The sequence below is a fragment of the Hyperolius riggenbachi genome, chromosome 3 (assembly GCF_040937935.1).
Source record: "Hyperolius riggenbachi isolate aHypRig1 chromosome 3, aHypRig1.pri, whole genome shotgun sequence".
NCBI lineage: Eukaryota > Metazoa > Chordata > Amphibia > Anura > Hyperoliidae > Hyperolius > Hyperolius riggenbachi.
In genome coordinates this window covers 142503724-142527767 of record NC_090648.1, presented here as the reverse complement: position 1 = coordinate 142527767, position 24044 = coordinate 142503724, and positions in this window count along the sequence as shown.

Here is a 24044-nt window from a genome sequence, read left to right as displayed (position 1 = left end):
TTTTTTTTTAGTAAAACAGCATTTAAAGGGTTACATCACAGGACTGACTTTTTCTCCTGCAGGGGCTGCTACATCTGAACTGGTGATTAGCTTATCTTCTGTACACATTCTTTACTTGATACAATTAAGTAAACATTCTCTGGCTGTGCAGAAACTTATGCTAATGAGTCCTGAAGTGAAACACAGGTGAGAAATCACTGCTGGCTGCATTTACAACAAAATTACAACAGTTATGAATAAAATGCACCAGCAGCTTTCAAAGTAAATAAACTGCACTTCAGGAACTTATAATGTATAAATGAATTATAATACTTGTGCACAAAATCAAATATGATAATTGTATGGGTTATAAAAAGTAGGAAAACACATTTTTGTTGAATATTTTGTCAGAGTTTTAAACCGCTTTAACTAACTAGTTTCCTTACTCTGATTACACATCTCTGACACTCAAACTGTCCTTGGTAGGTTTTGGGGCTCCATATATTATAGAGTGCTGGGGGACCTATGTGAAACTCGCACTGGGGCCCCAAATTCCTTAGCTATGCCACTGCTCACAAACTTGGTTCAATGAACATCTTTCATCTGCCAAGTTAAAGCTCCTGAACTCACTTGCTATAGTCTCTCTGCAAGTCTCTGTGAAGTTGACTCAGGACTTCTTGGGAGTTTGACCAGCTGCAAAAGCAGAATACTCCTTCAGTGTCTGTAGCAGTTGTCAAATCTCAGTCAGGAATCTTAGCCCAGCATGTAAGGGAATTTCCAGAAAGTAATATAGTAGTCCCCATAAAAAACAGACTGTGCCCTAATAAAAAATATAAATATATATTATTTGATATATAGATCATTGAAGGAATGAACTGTGCTCTTCAATTTATTTATTAATGACCTAGTGGATACAGTAGTGAGCAATGTTGCTATTTTTGCAGATGATACAAAATTGTGCAGAATCATCAACTCTAAGGAAGATAGTGTTATATTGCAACAGGATCTGGATAGGATGGCTATATGGGCACATACATGGCAGATGAAATTCAATGTTGACAAATGTAAAGTCATGCATTTTGGTCGTACCAATGGTCTAACACCATACAAAATAAATGGGATACAGTTGGGGACATCAAACTTGGAGAAGGACTTAGGAGTACTCATCGACAACAAGTTAAATAATCGTACTCAATGCCAAGCCGCTGCAGCTAAAGCGAACAAAATTTTGGGATGCATTAAAAGGGAAATAAAAACTCGAGATGCTAGCATAATATTGCCCCTGTTTAACTCTCTAGTAAGGCCACATCTGGAATATGGAATTCAGTTCTGGGCACCACATTACAAAAAAGATATTGCAGTTTTAGAGCAGGTGCAGAGACGAGCAACAAAATTGATACGTGGGATGGAAGGTCTCACTTACCAAGAAAGGTTAGATAAACTGGGTTTATTTAGTCTAGAGAAAAGACGCCTTAGAGGAGATCTAATTAACATGTATAAATACATCAGAGGGCAATATAATAGCTTGGCGGATGAGCTTTTTGTCCCTAGGCCTTCTCAAAGGACTAGAGGACATGATCTGCGCATGGAGGAAAAACGTTTTAGCCATTTATTTAGGAAAGGGTTCCTTACAGTAAGAGTGATTAAGATGTGGAATGCATTGCCACAGGAAGTCGTTATGGCAAACTCTATACCTGCATTTAAAGGGGGCTTAGATGCTTTCCTTGCGTTGAATGACATCCATGGCTACAATTACTAGGTAATGCCAATGATGTTAATCCAGGGATTTTATGATCAACAGGGATATGTGAGGGAGCAGGCTGGAGTTGTACTTTGTACTGGTTGAACTCGATGGACGTATGTCTTTTTTCAACCAAAGTAACTATGTAACTATGTAACTATGTAACTCAAGAAGAGGAAAGTTTATATTCAGAGAGATAAGTGAAATTTTGTATTGAAGGGGTTTTCCTTTTCTTTTGTGTGCTAAACTGAATACTCAGTGGCACCTTCTACTTTCGGGCTACCTTTCTGTACTGCGCCCCATGTGCTCCCCGCTCACCATGAGGTCATTTTATCAATGCAGGTGAAGGAAAAACTGGAGCAAGAACATCATAGATGTTGTGGAGAACATCCAATCAGGTTTCAGCTCTTGAATGAAGCAAGGATTCCAACTGGAGAATCTGCCTCTGTCACAGTGATAGGCTGCCCACGGCCTGTGAAATATCACAAAATCCTTGTCCTGTCTTCACGTATGAGGTACCTGGAGGTAGAGCTTGTGAAATCATTACCCAGTATTCTCCATGGGACTCATGAAAAACCTGCCTATCTGCTCCCTGTACCAACTCTGAGGGTGTCGGCAGACTGTAGCACTCGGAATGCTGGTAGACAGAAAATCTTGAAGCCACAGAACAGGTCTGCACACCAGAAAAAGGTATAATCGAATATTAATGCCGTTTAACAGAAGATTTCTGTGCTGGACAAATCAGTATGAAGCAAGAAGCTGCACTGCAGTGAGTGGAAAAGGGTCTCTTTTTTTAACAAGTCTGCCTGGCAGACAGCAGCGTGATGGTGACAGTCAGACAGAGGCACTGGCCGATAGCTGCAATTCTGTCAGCAATATATAAACAATGGCCAATCCACTGGTCTGGGATAGCTGCTACAGCATGCAAAATCAATAATGCAAATGATTTTCATTATTGATCAAAAGTGGTCGTTGGAAGGATTCTGTAAAAAAAAAATGCTTTAAAAGTAATAATTGCACGACTTAACTAAACCTATAATTAAAAAGAAAACATTCTCACAATAATCACATTGCTAAGTGACTATAAACAGGGTATAGAAACCTGTTTCATAAGTCAAATGTGCTTTACACTACAGAATAATATGCTTCTGCTTCTCTCCTCTCTCAGGTGTCGTCATGTCATGTGCAGTGGTGTAGCAATGGGGGCGCAGAGGTTGCAACCACACCTGGGCCCTTGGGCAAGAGGGGCCCTCCCTTAAATGTCATATTAGCTCTTTATTGACCCTGTGCTGGTAATAGTCACTTCTATAGATGCTTTGAAAAGTAGTTTTTATGAAATAGACTCATTACATGCAAAGCAAGATATCCCAAGCCTTTATTTGTTATCATTTTGATGATTTTGGCTTACAGCTTATGAGAACCCCAAAATCTCAGACTACTGTATTAGAATATTGTGAAACGATCATTATTCTAGGCTCAAAGTGTCAGACTCTTAAAAGAAAATGCCTCCACACACCTGCAAACGTGATAGTTTCAGTTTTAAGTTGAATTACTAAAATAAAAGAACTTTTACACACTATTCTAACTTTTTGAGTTATACGTGTATAGTAATTGGAGTTCCCCCAAAAGAAACAAACTGTGTTGGGGGACCCTTGTATGCTTGCATTATATGTGAGAATGCAGGTTGCAGGATGAGTGCACTTTTATAGCCGGGATACTGTTTTATGAGGGATATTTCTAAGATATGGCTGCAGTTTGTTGTTTGATGACTTTTGATATACTTAATAACATTTCCTGGTTACAAAATATCAAAGAGAGTGGTGCATGTAATATTGAACTCTGGAAGTGGATTGATAAGTAGTAAATCATACATATGTTTGTGGTTTTGATATAACAGTTTTAAAATTGCCTCACTGAGGTATTTTGTGTGATCAATTATAATTTTTCAGAATTTACTTTATTCTACCACTCCTGCTGCAGCCACGTGGTCTCCTCTGCCTTGGTCTCCTGCACATCACGTGACGCCATGCCACATGCAGGGAAACTTGGAGTGGCTGCAAAGGGAGCACAGTGGGGACCTGATGCTGAAAGAGGTAAGCCCAACCACTACTGCTGTTTAAAAGGGTGGATGAGCGGAGACAGCCAAAGAAGTATGGGAGAGGGCCTTGGTGGACAAGAGATGGAAGAATTCCATGAAGCAGGTGGTTTCCGTGCACGGCGCTCCGAGACGAAAGTAGGCACAGCCGTAGCAGTAATGTTATACTGCATGGGGCGCGTAAGGGTAATTTGGGGTTCTGTGGTTTGCCGGATCCCGGATTACATCTCCCTCTGAGCAGCAACAACTCGGAGGGTTAATAGTAATTTAAAGGGGTTCTTTCGCGAAAAAAGTAGGCAGTTAAAAAATGTGACAGATGACAGGTTTTGGGCCAGTCCATCTTTTTAAAGGGGATTCTCAGGGCTTTCTTTGTTTTCAACAGCATTTTCTGAACAGCAGTTTAACTGCCAAAATAGCAAGATACCAGCCGGCTTCCCTAATCACTTGCACACTATTATGTCAGTTAGATTTTGCAACTGTTGTTCAGGAAATGCTGTTGAAAACAAAGAAAGCCCTGAGAATCCCCCTTAAAAAGATGGACTGGCCCAAAACCTGTCATCTGTCACATTTTTTTAACTGCCTACTTTTTTCGCAAAAGAACCCCCTTTAAGCTGCTAAGAATTTGAGTGGCAGCAGGTTAAGCTGTCATTCGGCTCACCCTGCGCCCTGCTTAACGGCGGCGTACATATACATAGGGGAATTCCAGGGCCCTCTTCCTGCTGAGCCCATAGTTGCTGCTTCTTCATAGTTACATCACTGCCTCGATTGTAGTTTAAATTCTTTAGAGTTCCTGCCATATATATATGTTGCTGAGCTACAGCTTTGCAACTTGTTCTGTTGCTATAGAGGAGGAGGAGGGGCAACAGTGCAGTGTACAACAGTGCAGTTCATGATGGAGCAGCTTCTGCTGGAACTCTGGACGTTTCCTGGCAAAGATGGCTCCAAGAACATTCCAGTGTATGTGTCAGCCTTCAGTTTAATAGCAATGGTCTTTTGGCGTACAATCCCAAAATCTAATATTTCTGGTTGCCATTAGCAATGCTTTCTGTGGATCCAATCCTATCCATAACTGCTTTCAAAACGTATCTCTTATTTAGACTTCCCAATATTTATTTCGCAAATCACAAAAAAAATACAATATTTTGTCATTTATTCATTGATTTGTACATGGAATTTTTAAACCAAAACATCTCATACTGATCAGGAATAAACCATATTCTGTATTCAGCAGTATCTGCTGCAGCTCAGTGAATTCTTGTCTCAAAACGAGCAGCATAAGGTTGGGTATCTAGGAGCAGCCGCTGTTATTTGCACATCTGGGCCCTGGTTAGTCATAGATTCCTTGATGCGCTGCTATTTGTGACCATTAGATGCACAACTCTTTCTTCTGCCTCCCCTGTGGCTTCTCCAGCCAAGTGATCATACTAGGTTAACAAAAAAAAAAAAAATTCAGTAGATTTTCTAAGAGTTTAAAGGTGGCCTCACACAATACAATGAAAAGATCCGATTTTACGGCAAGTCGATAAAAACAATCGGCTCTCCCTTTTTTTTTTTATTCGACTGAAAAATCAGAGCGGATTTCCCGTTTTTTTCGATTTTTATCGATCCGGAATGCCAGATATTTTTCTTCAATCTTTCTGAAGATTGTATGGTGTGTATTAGATTGTCAATTTATTAATATACACACCCTAGCAATTTTGTCAGAGTTTCCAACCATTTTTATCATAATTGGGGAAAAATTGAACATAGGTGTGTGGTACATTAGTCATATCAGTCAGAAAAATTGATTGCAATTCTTAAATTGAACAGATATTTAAAAAAATTGTATGGTGTGTGGCCACCTTAACACCATCATTTCAGGAATACCAAGTTGAGAGGCCATTAGGTTCCCAAGGTTCCTAGTCTCTACTGCAGAATATTAAAGAGACACTTCAGCGAAAAGGGGAAAACAATAAATCAGTACATTGCAAAGTGAGAAGTTAAAAGAGATCAAAAATGATTGATAATCCAATTCAATAATTTTAAAAGTACTATTTCACCTTCATTTTGGTACTTATTCAACTGCAGAGTGCTGAAAGTTATTTTAAAGAGAAAATTAAAAATTATCTCCTAGGAGAAAAAGTGAATTGGGTAAAGGCCAGTAACTCATATGCGATTCACTTTTTCTCTAAAGTTTTCTCCTTGGTGATATTTTCATACCTTGATATAAAATGCGTGTTAAACCACCAGCAAGCAAGAAAAAAGAAAATACTAAAAATAATTCTAATAGTACTTTTTCACCAACTTTTAGGTACGTTTTCAAATGTAAAATGCTTAAAAGTTATTTTAAAAAAGAATATGAAAATGATGTCCTAGAACAGTGATGGCTAACCTTTCAGAGGCCGTGTGCCCAAACTGCGACCTAACATCGACTTTTTTATCTCCGAGTGCCACTGGGGGCCGAAAAATGGGCGTGGCCATGATATTGTATGGGCGGAGCTAACATAATGATGTAACAGCGAGGCATAAGAAAGCAGTGTTTTCCGCCATGATGTGGTGAAACGAGGATTCGCATCATGGGTGTGCAGAAACTGTATGATGCTATTTATACCCGCCGTAACTCCAAAGCAGCAAATATAGCCAACTATGACCATTAAGGGCTCATTCACACTATTTGCTGCACTGTCAGTTTTGACGCAACGCACATAATGTAAGATTCATATGGTAACATGAAAGTCAATAGACTTCCATGTTACCATTCGCACTACAGGTGTGCGTTCCCATGCGTTACGTTGTAACGCATCTGGGAACATTTTAACGCACAACGCATACGTTTCCCCAATGGGTACAGCTGCCGATGTCCACGCTTTAGCGCACCACAACGTGCATTCCGTGCGATCACTGTGCGTTGGCAGCGCATGCATGAAATTGCATTCGTGCATACGTTCTGTAGTGTGAATGATAAAGAGTAGAGAAACCGAGAGCCCAATATAGTGTAGTATGTTAAGCATAAATGAAGTAAAGGTTATCGTGAGAAAATTATACTCACAAACATGGGTTACCACACAGGCAACCGCTGTATAGGCAGGTGAGGAGATTAGACCTGTCCTCACTCAGGGATAAGAAGTCGCTCTCTGTAGATGCGAAAGGGGGTAGATCACCCCTCCACCAGGGGTGGACACGGTATAGCAGTAGGAGAACAGAGGCGCCAGCAGGATAAAAGTGGATAAAAACTTTAAAATTTGCTGGGAGGAAGTGGTGGACTTACCTCCATAAAGCAGACACGAAAGACTGTCTGAATAGTAGTCACATTTATTAATTAGTACCCCAAAACAGTGCAACGCGTTTCGCAGGCCCAGCCCGCTTCATCAGGCAATAAAAATGGGGACAAGACAGAATTTCAGCAATAGCAGGTGTAGCGCCTCAGTGCGCTGAGGCGCTACACCTGCTATTGCTGAAATTCTGTCTTGTCCCCATTTTTATTGCCTGATGAAGCGGGCTGGGCCTGCGAAACGCGTTGCACTGTTTTGGGGTACTAATTAATAAATGTGACTACTATTCAGACAGTCTTTCGTGTCTGCTTTATGGAGGTAAGTCCACCACTTCCTCCCAGCAAATTTTAAAGTTTTTATCCACTTTTATCCTGCTGGCGCCTCTGTTCTCCTACTGCTGTAGTGTGAATGAGCCCTTAATAATAAATGCAGCAAGTTACCCCAGACACAAGAAAATAAACACAATGTGTGCAACATTTCAGCAGAAAATAATGCAATGTGGGCCACATTGCACCTGCAAACAAACGCAGTGGGCCACATTTCACCAGAAAATAAATGCAGAGGGTAGCATTTCACCAGAACACAAACACAGTGGGCCACATTTCACCAGAAAACAAACGCAGCGGGCAGCATTTCACCAGAAAACAAACGCAGTGGGCCACATTTCACCAGAAAACAAATGCAGTGGGCCACATTTCACCAGAAAACAAACGCAGAGGGTAGCATTTCACCAGCAAACAAACGCAGTGGGCCACATTTCACCAGAAAACAAACGCAGTGGGCCACATTTCACCAGAAAACAAACGCAGAGGGTAGCATTTCACCAGCAAACAAACGCAGTGGGCAGCATTTCACCAGAAAACAAACGCAGTGGGCCACATTTTACCAGAAAACAAACGCAGTGGGCCACATTTCACCAGAAAACAAACGCAGAGGGTAGCATTTCACCAGCAAACAAACGCAGTGGGCCACAATTCACCAGAAAATAAATGCAGAGGGTAGCATTTCACCAGAAAACAAACGCAGTGGGCCACATTTCACCAGAAAACAAACGCAGCAGGCAGCATTTCACCAGAAAACAAACGCAGTGGGCCACATTTCACCAGAAAACAAACGCAGCGGGCAGCATTTCACCAGAAAACAAACACAGTGGGCCAGATTTCACCAGAAAAGAAACGCAGAGGGTAGCATTTCACCAGCAAACAAACGCAGTGGGCCACATTTCACCAGAAAATAAACGCAGAGGGTAGCATTTCACCAGCAAACAAACGCAGTGGGCCACATTTCACCAGAAAACAAACGCAGCGGGCAGCATTTCACCAGAAAACAAACGCAGTGGGCCACATTTCACCAGAAAACAAACGCAGCGGGCCACATTTCACCAGAAAACAAACGCAGAGGGTAGCATTTCACCAGCAAACAAACGCAGTGGGCCACATTTCACCAGAAAACAAACGCAGCGGGCAGCATTTCACCAGAAAACAAACGCAGTGGGTCACATTTCACCAGAAAACAAACGCAGCGGGCAGCATTTCACCAGAAAACAAATGCAGCGGGCAGCATTCCACCAGAAAACAAACGCAGTGGGCCACATTTCACCAGAAAAATGCAGTGGGCCACATTTCACCAGAAAACAAACACAGTGGGCCACATTTCACCAGAAAAATGCAGTGGGCCACATTTCACCAGAAAACAAACACAGTGGGCAGCATGTCACAGGACATAAACACAATGTGACAAAACATTTTACCAGAAAATAACAGTGGGCCGCATTTTACCTGAAAAAAAAAAGTAATGTACTCACCTGACAGAAGTCTTCTCTCTCGGCTGGGCTCTGGCGCGCATCTCCCCCAGACGTTCCTCCTGCAGTCTCCCGCGCTGCCGCTGACAGGCAGAGTGCAGGGCTACGGGAAGATGGCGCCCAAAGCCCTGTACTGGAGACACAAATAGTCTCCAGTACAGGGCTTCGGCAGCCATCTTGCCGTAGCCCTGGTCTGCCTCCCGGGAGACTGCGGGGCTGCGGGATATGAACTGGTGCGGCGGCGTCTAGTAGACGCTGTGGCCAGTTCATAAGCAGCGGTGGCGTGCCAGCAGATTAGGCTACGCGTGCTGGGCCCGGCACGCGTGCCATAGGTTCGCCACCACTGTCCTAGAAGAAAACTCAGGAGAGAAAGTTAATTGCATATGGGCCAGTGTATCTAAAATAAAATAAATAACATGTTTACCTAATTGATAAAATAAAAATGACTTACTTTCTGGAGGATCTATCCATCTATCCACCCACCCACTCATCCATCCATAAATCCATCCACCCACGCACCCATATCTATCTATCTATCTATCTATCTATCTATCTATCTATCTATCTATCTATCTATCTATCTGTCTGTCTGTCTGTCTGTCTGTCTGTCTGTCTGTCTGTCTGTCTGTCTGTCTGTCTGTCTGTCTGTCTGTCTGTCTGTCTGTCTATCTATCTATCTATCTATCTATCTATCTATCTATCTTTCTTTCTGTCTGCCTTTCTTTATATATTACATAGGAAGGAGGGGGTGACCTGTGGTCTAGAGTGACTCCCACATCTGTCACACAGCATAAAAGCATGGAATCTTCGCCCCCCTTTTCGCACTGTGTCTCGGAAACTTGTTTGCACCAATGGATACTAGTGTCAGCACACTGTAATGTTATTTATAGCTTGTGTTTTATTACATTGCCAACTCCAATAAACATTTTGCATAGAGGAAGTGCAAAACACTATGCTTTTGTATACTCACAAGCCTCAGTATTTAATGGTCCCAGACTGGCTGGACAGAGATGTACTACATATGGTGGATTAGAACAGAAGTTAGTTGGAGAGAATAAACAGGGAAATACTGTTACACCAGAGGCATTTTCATCTTGATTATGGCGGTACAGTTTCAGTGTGCAGTTTACACGCTGCTCTTGCTAGGCTCACATAGCGCTGTATGATGAGGTGCTCCATTCTGATTCCATATACTCTCCCGCTCATGCTGGAAGGAGATGTTATCTCTGTTCTGTCTATTCTGCAGCAATGCAAAGCAGGAAGGAACACCTTGTAAACAGAGACTATTAATGCGCTCAGGCAGCCAGTAACAATGCTGCGGGAAGAGCATTGAGTCTTGTTATACAACTGAACTGACCAGTAAATGTAGGAATTGTCGTAAGGATGATATATTTGTTTTTATAAACGTTGTTTTTCCCATTGCTGTACTTTTATTTTACGGCTCAGGCCTGTGCTCACTGAACAGTAATAGTCGAAGGAGATTAAAGAGACCATGCCTTGGATCCATGCAAATCAATCTGCTATTAAATCCTGAAAGAGAAGTGTTTAAAAAAAACACAGGAATTTTTTATTTTACACTTAACACATGTAAGTCTTCAAAGAGACACTGATCTTGTGAGCTGCAGTGACGCTGAGCTGTGAAATGCAAAGACAACTTGGGCGCCTCTGTGTGTGTCTGGCACTTTGGGTGCCGCATAGACCGCAGTGTTTATTTGGATGCTGAGGGGCGAGGAGCAAAGAGAAGAGTCAGCAGTCCTATTTGTTGCTTTAATTCAAATGCATGCATGCATGTGGGTCAAAACTCGTAATATCGAGCATGTTAGTGGTGATTGCACATACCGGTACACAGTGGTCAGATCAGTGATGATGGGTGCAGGGCACTGAAGCCTGATGGCCGTTTCTTAGCCTCTGTAGAAGCACTGATTGCGCAAAACGGCCATCAACCCAGCAAAGTCAGCCCCCAGTGCCCCGGAAGCCAGCTGCCCCCCCAAAGGTGGTCTGTCCCCGACTGCTCCTTGAGGACCCTGGCTTCATTGTAGCTCACCTGTCCCACTGCACAGCTCCATCCATGCCCCATCTTTAGCCCTGCTGCCGCCTCTTCTCCATGACTCGGCGCACGTTACACGTACACATAACTTTCTACTTGCACTGAGTCATGAAGAATGGAGCAGAACACCAACACAGATGAGTGACAATGCAGACACAAATTGTGCAGGGGCCCTAGGGAGCTGTCGGAAAGGAGAACACCAGGGGGTCTAGAGGGGTGGGACGCCCGGCATCAGTCAGGGTCCTTGGGGCAATTATCCCCTTTGCCTTAATGGCAGTGCTGGCCCTTTCTATCTATGGGAGGCATCATCAGATCATACAGCACCTGCTGCAGAGGACACATATTTGCTACATCATACTACAGGCACCGTGAGCCCCGGTCCTATTGGGAAATATGCATAAATCTTTAAAGGGAACCTTAACTGCCGTGGAAAAATAAATTCACTTACCTGGGGGCTTTCCCAAGCCTCCTGCAGCCGTCCTGTGCCCGCGCCGGTCCTTCGGTGCCCTCCGGTCTCCCTCCGCCGCTAAGTTTCGTTTTCGGACGACTGCCAGTCGTCCTCGGGCCTCTTCCGCATTCCTCGTCGTAAACTGCAGTAAAGCGCGTCCGCATGACGCCAAACGCGTCATGTGCATGATGCCAAACGCGTCATGCAGACGCGCTTTACTGCAGTTTACGACGAGGCATGCGAAAGTGGCCCGAGGACGACTGGCAGTCGTCCGAAAACGAAACTTAGCGGCGGAGGGAGACCGGAGGGCACCGAAGGACCGGCGCGGGCACAGGACGGCTGCAGGAGGCTTGGGAAAGCCCCCAGGTAAGTGAATTTATTTTTCCACGGCAGTTAAGGTTCCCTTTAAGGAAATGCCATAGAGTGTGATTAGACTGAGCATTGCGTAGGAATATAAATTGTAATTTACACCTTTTAAAATATTTTGTCCTACAAAAGTTACCAACTGCAGAAAGGTTTGAACTCACCAGTCGACTGGCCTGCTTAATATCAGAGCACATTATTTGCATTACAGCTTCATGGACCAACAAAAATGTTACCTTTACACACAAAATAATGATGCCTTAAGTTAAGAAATCCTGGAGTTCCCCTTTAAACTCATATATTGTCTAGATGCAAGAAAAAAAAAAAAATACTCTAGACACACTCATATCTCAAATGTAAAGTACAGACAGTTTGTCATTATTTATAACTTGTCTTCTGAATTAACTTGTTGATCTGACTTGGATAAACTTTGTTTAACCCTTATTCCTCCCCCCACTCCATTCATTAGACTGCTTTCACCCTTCCCTGTCTGTGTCTTTCTGTGTCTGAGGCTCTCTCCGTGTATCTCTTCATCTCCCTCTCCCTCTTCCGGGGGTATCAGGCCCTGGCCTGGATTCTACACAGCATGCTCTGTTCCTCAGCCAAATAAAGAGTCCACAGATGATTTCTGATGAGCCTGTGCAGCTAATTAGGAGGGAGTTACAGCTCTGAGAGACTGAGGGATGATACAGCGCTGGCCAGCATGAAAGGGAAACCCTACTGCCTTTAAAGAAACCGTCACACCAGCAATAATATATAATCATATTATAATTAACATGGTCAATGATGATTACCAAGGCAGATGTGGTCTTGTTTCATCACTGCTGGTCTCGTGTTCATAGCGCCAGAAGCCAAGAAATTGAATTAGATCTTAATAGAGATAAAGTGAGCTTCTGTTTCCCAGCCTGAGCGAGAAACCAGCAAAATCTCTCACTTGTGGTGGTCTGCTGTTCTGGGAATGCTACTTTTTGTTGTATTTCAATGTAAGGTGAATCATTTTTGACTTGCATGCAGTGGTGGGTCAAAATTTCACTTCTAAATTCGCAATTACTCATTGTAATCGTAATGTGATTCAGAGAAAATCCTAATTAATTTCATATGAAATAGTAATATTTCATTATTTTGCGTAATTTTCCACGTAATTTTTGCATAATTTTGCAAAATTTGTGCCGACTTTAGCGGTTAATAGCAAAGCCCCATACATGCTATTGCTACCAAAATTGCTACATATGTTAAGGAGAATATTGGGTACAAGGCAAAAAAAGAATTTTTCAAAAAGACATTGTTATTTTAAATATACAAAGAAAAATGGTTATTAAACGTCATTTTTTTTTGTTTAAAAAACATTTTTTCTTTGCATTTTTGGTGTCACTACCATGTACTTTGCTACTCACTGCCGAAGTCGGCATGAAATTACGGGAAAATTACACAAAAGTTTTGGCCAAATTATGAATAATTATATGAAATCAATTGAATTTACAAATCACAATTACGTACAAGTGTAAATGCGAAAATGTACACAAAATTTTGCGTAATCGTAATTAGCTGATTACGATCACCACTGCATGGTGTTTATTATTCTGGTGCCAGAAACACTTTCATCAGCTGAGTCATCTGTTGGGTAGCTAGCACAGATTTAGGGGGTGAAAAGGTCACATACAGGTGAGGTACAGTAAAAATGCCCATACATCAGGGGATGTATGGGGAGATCAACCATGAAACAGATCTCACCGCAGATTGATTTTCTGATAGCTTTCAGCATGAAATCTATCAGAAATCAGCATAGCGCTGCTGTCACCTGCCTAGCGGACCTACAAGTTTAATTATACCCCCCCCCCCCAAACCATCACCACATCACGGAACTAAGATCTCACCTGTCTGCTGCCATGATTCTCAGCCTTCAACTCTGTATCCTCCATCACCGTGTTAACCTGTACCACATGGACTGTATCACGTGGCAACAGGCGCATTAGTGTTGTTACACACACGCATGATGCTACGTGGTACAGGCTATCGCAGTGACAATGGACATGGGGGTGACGGTGGAGGAGACCAGGAATTGTGCCGGTGGACAAGTGAGACTTTAAAACTGTGCAAAAGCATGGGGGAGGGGTTGCATTTTACTCTTGGGGGTACCTCGGGTACGCTGATTGTCACGATATTACCGCTTAAAAATTGAAAAAGTCAATCGATTTGCAAAATCGCCTGATGTATGGGCACCTTAAAAGTGTGGGCTACAACCCCGTCAGGAAAAAAATAGGGTTGGTCTAGGATTAATAGTAAAGGATATGCAGTTTATAGTGACAGGTGAAGATTAATAAAATTCCTATATAGTGCTGAGCAAAAAATTCTCATGCAGACGTGACACAGTGAGGGAAGGAAATGAGCCAATTAAAGCATGAAGCTGCTGGTTAAATAACCAGCTGCCAGCTGACTGATCAGCACCTGCTTGCTTTCATATGCTTAATTTCTTGGGTGAATTTTGCTCATCTCTAATCATAGGCTGGTGCAGAGCCATTCCATCCACTTGTTCACTGCAGGTGCTCAGGGCCTAGAGACCAGTGATAAGCCAAAATGCCAATATTGTTTTCCCATACATTTTTTGCAAAAATATAAAATTTGACTTTCAAGTGAAAATGCCATCGAAAATCATGTTGTAATACGTATGTGATTTTATACATATACACACGTTTGCGCTAAAGTAAACGATTTTCACAGGCGATTCAGTGGTAAAAATACATTTTTTTCACAGTTTTTGTGAATTTCCACATTGGAAAGTAAAATTATTTTTATTTATTTTTTTTGTTTTACCATATTGCAAAAATACAATGTATTTTCCAAATATTCTCTCAAAATCAAAAATAGAATTTTCGATGCGAAAACTTTTATGAACAAAATTGGGGTTGTCTTTATATATACAAGAATGTGCTGGTCAGTTATGAACAAACCTACTCGGTTCATTGCCAAATTGCTTCACACTCAACAGGCAAAGTCCCTGGCAAAGTTTCAGCAGACAGCAGTCTATAATGTTTATGGCCGTACTTGCTGAAAGCCAGCTCGGTCAGAGCAACAGGCAGCCTGCCACGGGCAGATGAAAGTATTCTGTCTATGGCCACCTTTATACAATAAGATAAAACCAACAGAATATTTACTTTCCTTCAGTCATTTTAAAGATAGTCCTTTTATTTTGTTTTCTCCGGAGATCCAAAGCTCTGCAAGCCATGGAGTAAAGTCGGCTTCTGCTCTCTGTAGGCAACGGGTACATTAAAGGGCAAAATCACAAAGAATATTTTTAGTTACTGCAACTTTGACAGCAAGTTATATTTCTCTAAGTATTTCAGAGAAGTTAGTGCTGTTAGGGGAAGCTGCATCTCCTGTGTCAAATATAGCTCTAAAATAGACAACTGTTGGCTAGTTAACACCTTCATCTCTGAAAAAATGACCTAGCAAGCACGTTTAAAAGGTTTATTTTGGGAATCAATGTGATTCCTGCAGTTAGTTTAGTAAGTCTTTGTATGCTTTCTGATTCTGAAATATGCTGAACTTCTACTTGTCAATAAATTAATAATTCTTTCAGTGGGAGAGGAATCAGTCCCTGACTTATTTGAAAACTACGGTCAACTCTCTGCTCCCTCTAAACCCAGATCCACAGGTCCTATCAGTAGCACAGATAAAGCCCACCACAGTCAAGAGCAAATAGAACTACAGTATGTAGATAAATGGAGGAGTTAAATAAACCAGTCACAAAAGCTAACTATATACCAGTCCCTACAGAGAGAATATAAAATGGCCCCATACCTGGAAATTCTCCAAAACTCTCAAGAGAGGAAAATCCTGAGTGTCTATGTACTGAGTGCTCACAACCTCGAAATCAAGTCTAGAAGACACGGACAGATGTACAAACCCAGGGAGGAGAGACTATGCCAACACTTTCAGCAGAAGAGAGTTACTTCCTGCTGCACTGCCCCAAATATACTGCAACCAGGGAAACCTTCTTTAAGAAATTGATGGAACTATTTTCAGATTTTCACACAGAGGATGAGAGCAAACTCCACATTCTACTAGGACAAGAGGAATCCACAGTGACAATCGCTACACACTATGTCACAGCATGCCACAGACTGAGAGGAGCATACAACATGAACTGTGAACCAAAAAATTTCTACAAATTATTAACCCACTGTACCCCTTCTCCACCTGCTTCCATGTCCTCTACACCCCGCTTGGCAATGAATGTATGAATCTTGGTCATGCCAATAAAGCTATCTTTTACATTTGACTAAAGGGGATATAAAGTGAAAGGCTGTGAAGTGGACCTGTGGGCATTTTAGTCATCAAGTGGTGGGCAGAGAGGGACTTTATCAAGGAAGGAATCCCACTGGTCAGTCCACAGACCAATAGGAAAACCCAGCCAAAGCTCAAATATGCTTTTCCTGGAGTACCCTCTATTGTGCCAATTTCAGAATAGGGAGTCATGATATAAAGCATATTTGAATATGTTGTGAGAGCTTTCCATTGTTTTTTCTAGAGAATCCAAAGAAAATTCTTCCTCACTCCATCTCAACTACCACGTACTGTATACGCTGATGACCCCCAAATCTACCGTCACACTAAAGATTTATGCCCCACCCTTTCAGAGTTCCCCATCCCCTTCCTTGTCACAGACCCTGTGTACCAGTATTGTTCAGGAGGTGGGGCTCCAAGCTGTCCAGCTCAGCTGTTTTGGCCAAACCAGCATTCATGAGGGTGAAGGGGTTAAAAAGGGGGATGAAATGTCATTTTTTAATTTTTAATAAATAAGCGATATGTGGCGCTGAAGACTGCTCAATCTCATCTAACATCACTTTTGTAATGCTTAACCACTTGAGTACCACATTCTTTCTACCCCTTAAGGACCAGAGCCTTTTTTTCCATTCAGACCACTGCAGCTTTCACGGTTTATTGCTCGGTCATACAACCTACCATCTAAATGGTATAGATGAATTTTACCTCCTTTTCTTGTCACTAATACAGCTTTCTTTTGGTGCTATTTGACTGCTGCTGCGATTTTTAGTTTTTATTATATTCATCAAAAAAGACATGAATTTTGTCCAAAAAATGTTTTTTTTTACTTTTTGTGATAAAATTTGTCAAATAAAGTAAAATTTCTGTATACATTTTTGTCCAAATTTATTGTGCTACATGTCTTCGATAAAAAAAAAAAACATTCAGTGTATATTTATTGGATTGGGTAAAAGTTATAGCGTTTACAAACTATGGTGCCAAAAGTGAATTTTCTCATTTTCAAGCATCTCCGACTTTTCTGAGCACCTGTCATGTTTCATGAGGTGCTAAAATTCCAGGATAGTATAAATACCCCCCAAATGACCCCATTTTGGAAAGAAGACATCCCAAAGTATTCACTGAGAGGCATGGTGAGTTCATAGAAGATTTTATTTTTTGTCACAAGTTAGCGGAAAATGACACTTCGAGACAAAAAAAAAAAGTTTCCATTTTTGCTAACTTGTGACAAAAAAAAAAAATGAAATCTGCCACGGACTCACTATGCCCCTCTCTGAATACCTTGAAGTGTCTACTTTCCAAAATGGGGTCATTTGTGGGGTGTGTTTACTGTCCTGGCATTTTGGGGGGTGCTAAATTGTAAGCACCCATGTAAAGCCTAAAGGTGCTCATTGAAATTTGGGCCCCTTAGCGCAGTTAGGCTGCAAAAAAGGTGCCACACATGTGGTATTGCCGTACTCAGGAGAAGTAGTATAATGTGTTTTGGGGTGTATTTTTACACATACCCATGCTGGGTGGGAGAAATATCTCTGTAAATGACAATGTTTTGATTTTTTTTACACACAATTGTTCATTTACAGAGATCTTTCTCCCACTCAGCATGGGTATGTGTAAAAAATACACCCCAAAACACATTATACTACTTCTCCTGAATACAGCAATACAACATGTGTGGCACTTTTTTGCACCCTAACTGTGCTAAGGGGCTCAAAGTCCAATGAGTACCTTTAGGATTTCACAGGTCGTTTTGAGACATTTGGTTTCAATACTACGCCTCACGGTTTAGGGCCCCTAAAATGCCAGGGCAGTTTAGGAACCCCACAAGTGACCCCATTTTAGAAAGACAACACCACAAGGTATTCTTTTAGGAGTATGGTGAGTTCATAGAAGATTTTTTTTGTCACAAGTTAGCAGAAATTGACACTTCGTGAAAAAAAAAAACAATAAAAATCAATTTCCGCTAACTTGTGACAAAAAATAAAATCTTCTATGAACTTACCATACCCCTAACGGAATACCTTGGGGTGTCTTCTTTCTAAAATGGGGTCACTTGTGGGGTTCCTATACTGCCCTGGCATTTTAGGGGCCCTAAACCGTGAGGAGTAGTCTTGAAACCAAATTTCTCAAAATGACCTGTGAAATCCTAAAGGTACTCATTGGACTTTGGGCCCCTTAGCGCAGTTAGGGTGCAAAAAAGTGCCACACATGTGGTACCGCCGTACTCAGGAGAAGTAGTATAATGTGTTTTGTGGTGTATTTTTACATATACCCATGCTGGGTGGGAGAAATATCTCTGTAAATGACAATTTTTTGATTTTTTTTACACACAATTGTCTATTTACAGAGATATTTCTCCCACCCAGCATGGGTATGTGTAAAAATACACCACAAAACACATTATACTACTTCTCCTGAGTACGGCGATATCACGTGTGGCTTTTTTTGCACCCTAACTGCGCTAAGGGGCCAAACGTCCTATGAGTACCTTTAGGCTTCACAGGTCATTTTGAGGAATTTGGTTTCTAGACTGCTTCTCACGGTTAAGGGCCCCTAAAATGCCAGGGCAGTATAGGAACCCCACAAGTGACCCCATTTTAGAAAGAAGACACCCCAAGGTATTCTGTTAGTAGTATGGTGAGTTCATAGAAGATTTTATTTTTTGTGACAAGTTAGCGGAAATTAATTTTTTTGTTTTTTTTCACAAAGTGTCATTTTCCACTAACTTGTGACAAAAAATAAAAACTTCTATGAACTCACCATACTACTAACTGAATACCTTGGGGTGTCTTCTTTCTAAAATGGGGTCATTTGTGGGGTTCCTACATTGCCATGACATTTTAGGGGCCCTAAACAGTGAGGAGTAGTCTAGAAAGCAAATGCCTCAAAATGACCTGTGAATAGGACGTTGGGCCCCTTAGCGCACCTAGGCTGCAAAAAAGTGTCACACATGTGGTATCGCCGTACTCAGGAAAAGTAGTAGTAATGTGTTTTGGGGTGTATTTTTACACATACCCATGCTGGGTGGGAGAAATATCTCTGTAATTTGACAATTGTGTGTAAAAAAATCAAAAAATTGTCTTTTACAACAAACAACAAACAAACACAGAACATTTATATTGCGTTTTTTTCCTGGCGGACTCAAAGCACCAGAGCTGCAGCCCCTAGGACGCGCTCTATAGGCAGAAGCAGTGTTAGGGAGACTTGCCTAAGGTCACCTACTGAATAGGTACTGGCTTACTGAACAGGCAGAGCCGAGATTCAAACCCTGGTCTCCTGTGTCAGAGGCAGAGCCCTTAACCATTACACCTTCCAACAGAGATATTTCTCCCACCCAGCATGGGTATGTGTAAAAATACACCCCAAAACACATTATTCTACTTCTCCTGAGTATGGCAATACCACATGTGTGACACTTTTTTGCAGCCTAGGGGCTTGATTTACTAAGCGGTGATAACTTTAGCACTGGCCCTTAGCACGTCTAAACTCAGTTGAAATGTGAGAAGTAGTGATCGTGCGCAAAGTACCGCGTGCAAAGTTTTGCGCGCACACTGCACAGAGCGCAGGGCGCTCCGCGCGAAGTGCCCATTAAAGCCTATGGGACTTAGCGCGCGCATAGAACTTTGCGCGCAAAACTTTGCGCGTGATCTGATTGAGAAATCCGGTGCTAACCTACTTAGCACACTGGTTAGCACGTCTAAAGACTTTAGACGTGCTAAGTAGGTTAGCACCGCTTAGTAAATCAAGCCCTAGGTGCGCTAAGGGGCCCAACGTCCTATTCACAGGTCATTTTGAGGCATTTGGTTTCTAGACTACTCACGGTTTAGGGCCCCTAAAATGCCAGGGCAGTATAGGAACCCCACAAGTGACCCCATTTTAGAAAGAAGACACCCCAAGGTATTCCGTTAGGTGTATGGTGAGTTCATAGAAGATTTATTTTTTGTCACAAGTTAGTGGAAAATGACACTTTGTGAAAAAACAATAAAAATCAATTTCCGCTAACTTTTGACAATAAATTAAATCTTCTATGAACTCGTCATACACCTAACGGAATACCTTGGGGTGTCTTTTTTTCTAAAATGGGGTCACTTGTGGGGTTCCTATACTGCCATGGCATTTTAGGGGCCCAAAACTGTGAGGAGTAGTCTAGAAACCAAATGCCTCAAAATGACTGTTCAGGGCTCTAAGAATCTGCAAATTTTGATGACAGGTGGTCTATGAGGGGGCGAATTTTGTGGAACCGGTCATAAGCAGGGTGGCCTCTTAGATGACAGGTTGTATTGGGCCTGATCTGATGGATAGGAGTGCTAGGGGGGTGACAGGAGGTGATTGATGGGTGTCTCAGGGGGTGATTAGAGGGGAAAATAGATGCAATCAATGCACTGGGGAGGTGATCGGAAGGGGGTCTGAGGGGGATCTGAGGGTTTGGCCGAGTGATCAGGAGCCCACATGGGGCAAATTAGGGCCTGATCTGATGGGTAGGTGTGATAGGGGGTGACAGGTGGTGACAGGAGGTGATTGATGGGTGTCTCAAGGTGTGATTAGAGGGGGGAAAAGATGCAAGCAATGCACTGGCGAGGTGATCAGGGCTGGGGTCTGAGGGCGTTTGGGTGCCCTAGGGGCAGATAGGGGTCTGATCTGATTGGTAGCGGTGACAGGGGGTGATTGATGGGTGATCAGTGGGTGATTAGATGGCAGAACAGATATAAACAATGCACTTTGGAGGTGATCTGAGGGTGGGTCTGTGGGCGATCTGATGGTGTGGGTGGGTGATCAGATGCCCGTAAGAGGCAGGTTTAGGGTCTTATCTGATCTGATGGGTGGCAGTGACAGGGGGTGATTGACTGGTGATTAACAGGTGATTACAGGGGAGAATAGATGTGTACAGTACACAGGTGGGGAGGTCTGGGGGTGTGGGCAGGTGATTGGGTGCCCTAGGGGCAGATATGGGTCTGATCTGATTGGTAGTGGTGACAGGAGGTGATTGATGGGTGATTGATGGGTGATCAGTGGGTGATTAGATGGAAGAACAGATGTAAACAATGCACTTTGGAGGTGATCTGAGGGTGGGGGTTGGGTGATCAGATGCCCGTAAGAGGCAGGTTAGGGTCTGATCTGATTAGTGGCAGTGACAGGGGGTGATTGACGGGTGATTGACGGGCGATTGACAGGTGATTACAGGGGAGGATAGCTATATACAGTACACGGGGGGGGGGGGGTCTGGGGAGGATCTGAGGGTGTGGGGGGGTGATCAGTAACCCCCAGGGGGCAGTGTTAGTGACAGGGGGTGATTGACGGGTGATTGACAGGTGATTAGTGGGGAGAACAGATGTAAACAGTACAAAGGTAGGGGGGGTCTGGGGAGGATCTGAGGGTGTGTGGGGGGGGGGTGATCAGGAGCCCCCAGGGGGCAGTGTTAGTGACAGGGGGTGATTGATGGGTGATTGACAGGTGATTGACAGGTGATTAGTGGAGAGAATAAATATAAACAGTAGTACACTACACGGGGGGGGGGGGGGGGTTCTGGGGAGGATCTGAGGGTGTGGGGGGTGATCAGGAGACCCCAGAGGGCAGATTAGGACCTAATAAAAAAATAGCGCTGACAGATACTGACAGGGAGTGATTGATGAGTGATTAGGGGGGGTGATTGGGTGCAAACAGGGGTCTGGGGGGTGGGTGGGGGGGGTCTGAGGTGTGCTGTGGGCGATCAAAGGGCAGGGGGGGGGGCAGATCAGTTTGTTTGGGTGCGACTTAGGTTGGCTTCAGCCTGCCCTGGTGGTCCCTCGATCACTGGGACCACCAGGGCAGGAGGCAGCCTGTATAATACACTTTGTATACATTACAAAGTGTATTATACACTTTGTATGCGGCGATCGAGTATTTACATCCCGCTGGCGCTTACTATCGGCCGGCGGGATGACGTTACGGGTGGGAGGAGCCTGTTGCCAGGGGCAGCGCGCGTCACCAGTGACGCGATCGCTGCCCCGCAGAGACGAAAGGAGCCGCCGCCGAATGGCATATTGCAGTCTTTTCGGGCGTCCACTTTGCCGTCGCCCATCGGCTGTGGGCGGTCGGCAAGTGGTTAAACCCATTGGCTTAACGTGCCAGATGAGTCTGAAATCACGCAAGCATTGGGACTGTGAGGCAAGAGTCAAACCAAAGCAAATACCTCACTTTCACATCTGAAGTGTACTCCGTGGTCCCAGTGCGGCTCTCCCCTCTGATCACGTTGCCGCTGATCTGAGATCTGAGTCTGAGTGACAAGGTGGCGTGTGTACAAGTCACAGACAGGGCAGCCCTGGCAACATGGGAAGCTCCCGCTGTAGGTGAGGTTCCAAGTGGCTGCCCTGGGCCACGCAAAACCCCTGGCCCTGACCCTCCCTCTACCTACAGTATGCCTAACCCTAAACACCCCCTTCTCTAGAGGTGCCTAACCCTTAATCCTCCCCTGGTGGTGCCTAACCCTTAACACCTCCTCTACCTGCCACAAAGCCATGATTAGCAGCATTACAGAGAGATATGGGCACCCAGAGGCTTCCACTGTGTGATTTTCATATTGACACTTCTTATTGCCATTATATACATTTCCCAATGTTTTTCATAATATGACTTACAATATGTGATTTTCGTATCGAGACTTCCTATTGCCGTTATATGAATTTCCCTATGATTTTCGTGTTTGACACTTCCACTATATGATTTTCATATTGAGACTTCCTATTTCCTTAAAAAAATATGATGCCCTCTTATTATACTGTGGGCAATGCACCACAAAAGTGTGTTCTACATGGTGCCCATTTTAATCATGTGACATATGCACCCCTTTTTACCTGCTTGGCACACATATTGTACAGAAAATCGCATGGTGGACTGGCTGGATAACTGTCAATGGCCTCAATTCACTAAGCTTATCTCCTGTCTTTAATAACGTTTCTAGAGTGATCACCATGGTGATGAGGCATGTCGTATTCAGGAAACATTTTACCTCAGGCAAACCTAAAGTTAACTCTTCTGTCTTTAAGTTAACTCTTCAATCCTTAAAATAACTCCAGAGTTAAAGACAGGCTGTTTATTAACTGTGTGTGAAAATAACTACAGAGGAGGTAAATTAACTACAGAGGAGGTAACTTAAGGAATGAAGACATAAGATAACTCTCTCACTGTGCGGTGGTACGTTTTCTCTTGCCTTATTATTTCCAGCATGATATTAGTGAATTGAGGCCAATGTGTCAGAATGACATAAACGCACACCACAGCTGTAATGACCAAACAGCACTGGATGCTGGGTAACCCTGGGCTTTGCGCCAATACTGTTGCTCCACCCTCCACACTAGAGACCTGACGTGCTGTACACATAGCAGGGAGGTGAGCGGACGCTGTCCATGCAATCCCAGAGGTGTTCCAGAGACAGCATCGGAGGATGCCACGGGATCCATGGAGCCCATCAGCGGATTACAAGGACAGTGATAGTGATAGCAGACTGACTGATTGCACCACCAGTTAAAACATCAGTTATAAAATACTTCTCAAGTCCTCATATAAAAAAAAATATTATTCACTACTCTTCAAAGCCAATTATCTGTGGCTGATCTATTTCAATTACATTGCTTAGAGACATAACAACTCATACTGCCAGCAAGTGCTATTAATAATAAAGTCAATATCGATTTCTGCATTTAACCCCTGTGGTGCCAGAATCCTCATTTCTTAAATGCATTAAGTTTCCTTTTTGGACAACTCACATACTTTATTACTGCCTTTCTACAGTGTTTTTTATTTTTTCAAAGAAAGACTACTGCAGACTAGATGGATCAGAGTTATTATGCAGGGATGTGGGAGTCATAAACCCCCTTTCACTACTATATATGCGCTCAGACTTTGGGGAGCTTAATAATCTTGATATTCAGCTACGGATAGTGTATGCAGTGCTGGATAGTGTACTGATTAAGAGCTCTACCTCTGACAAAGGGTTCAAATCTTGGCTTCTATTGTTCAGTAAGCCTGCACCTATTCAATAGGAGACCTTGGGCAAGACTCCCCA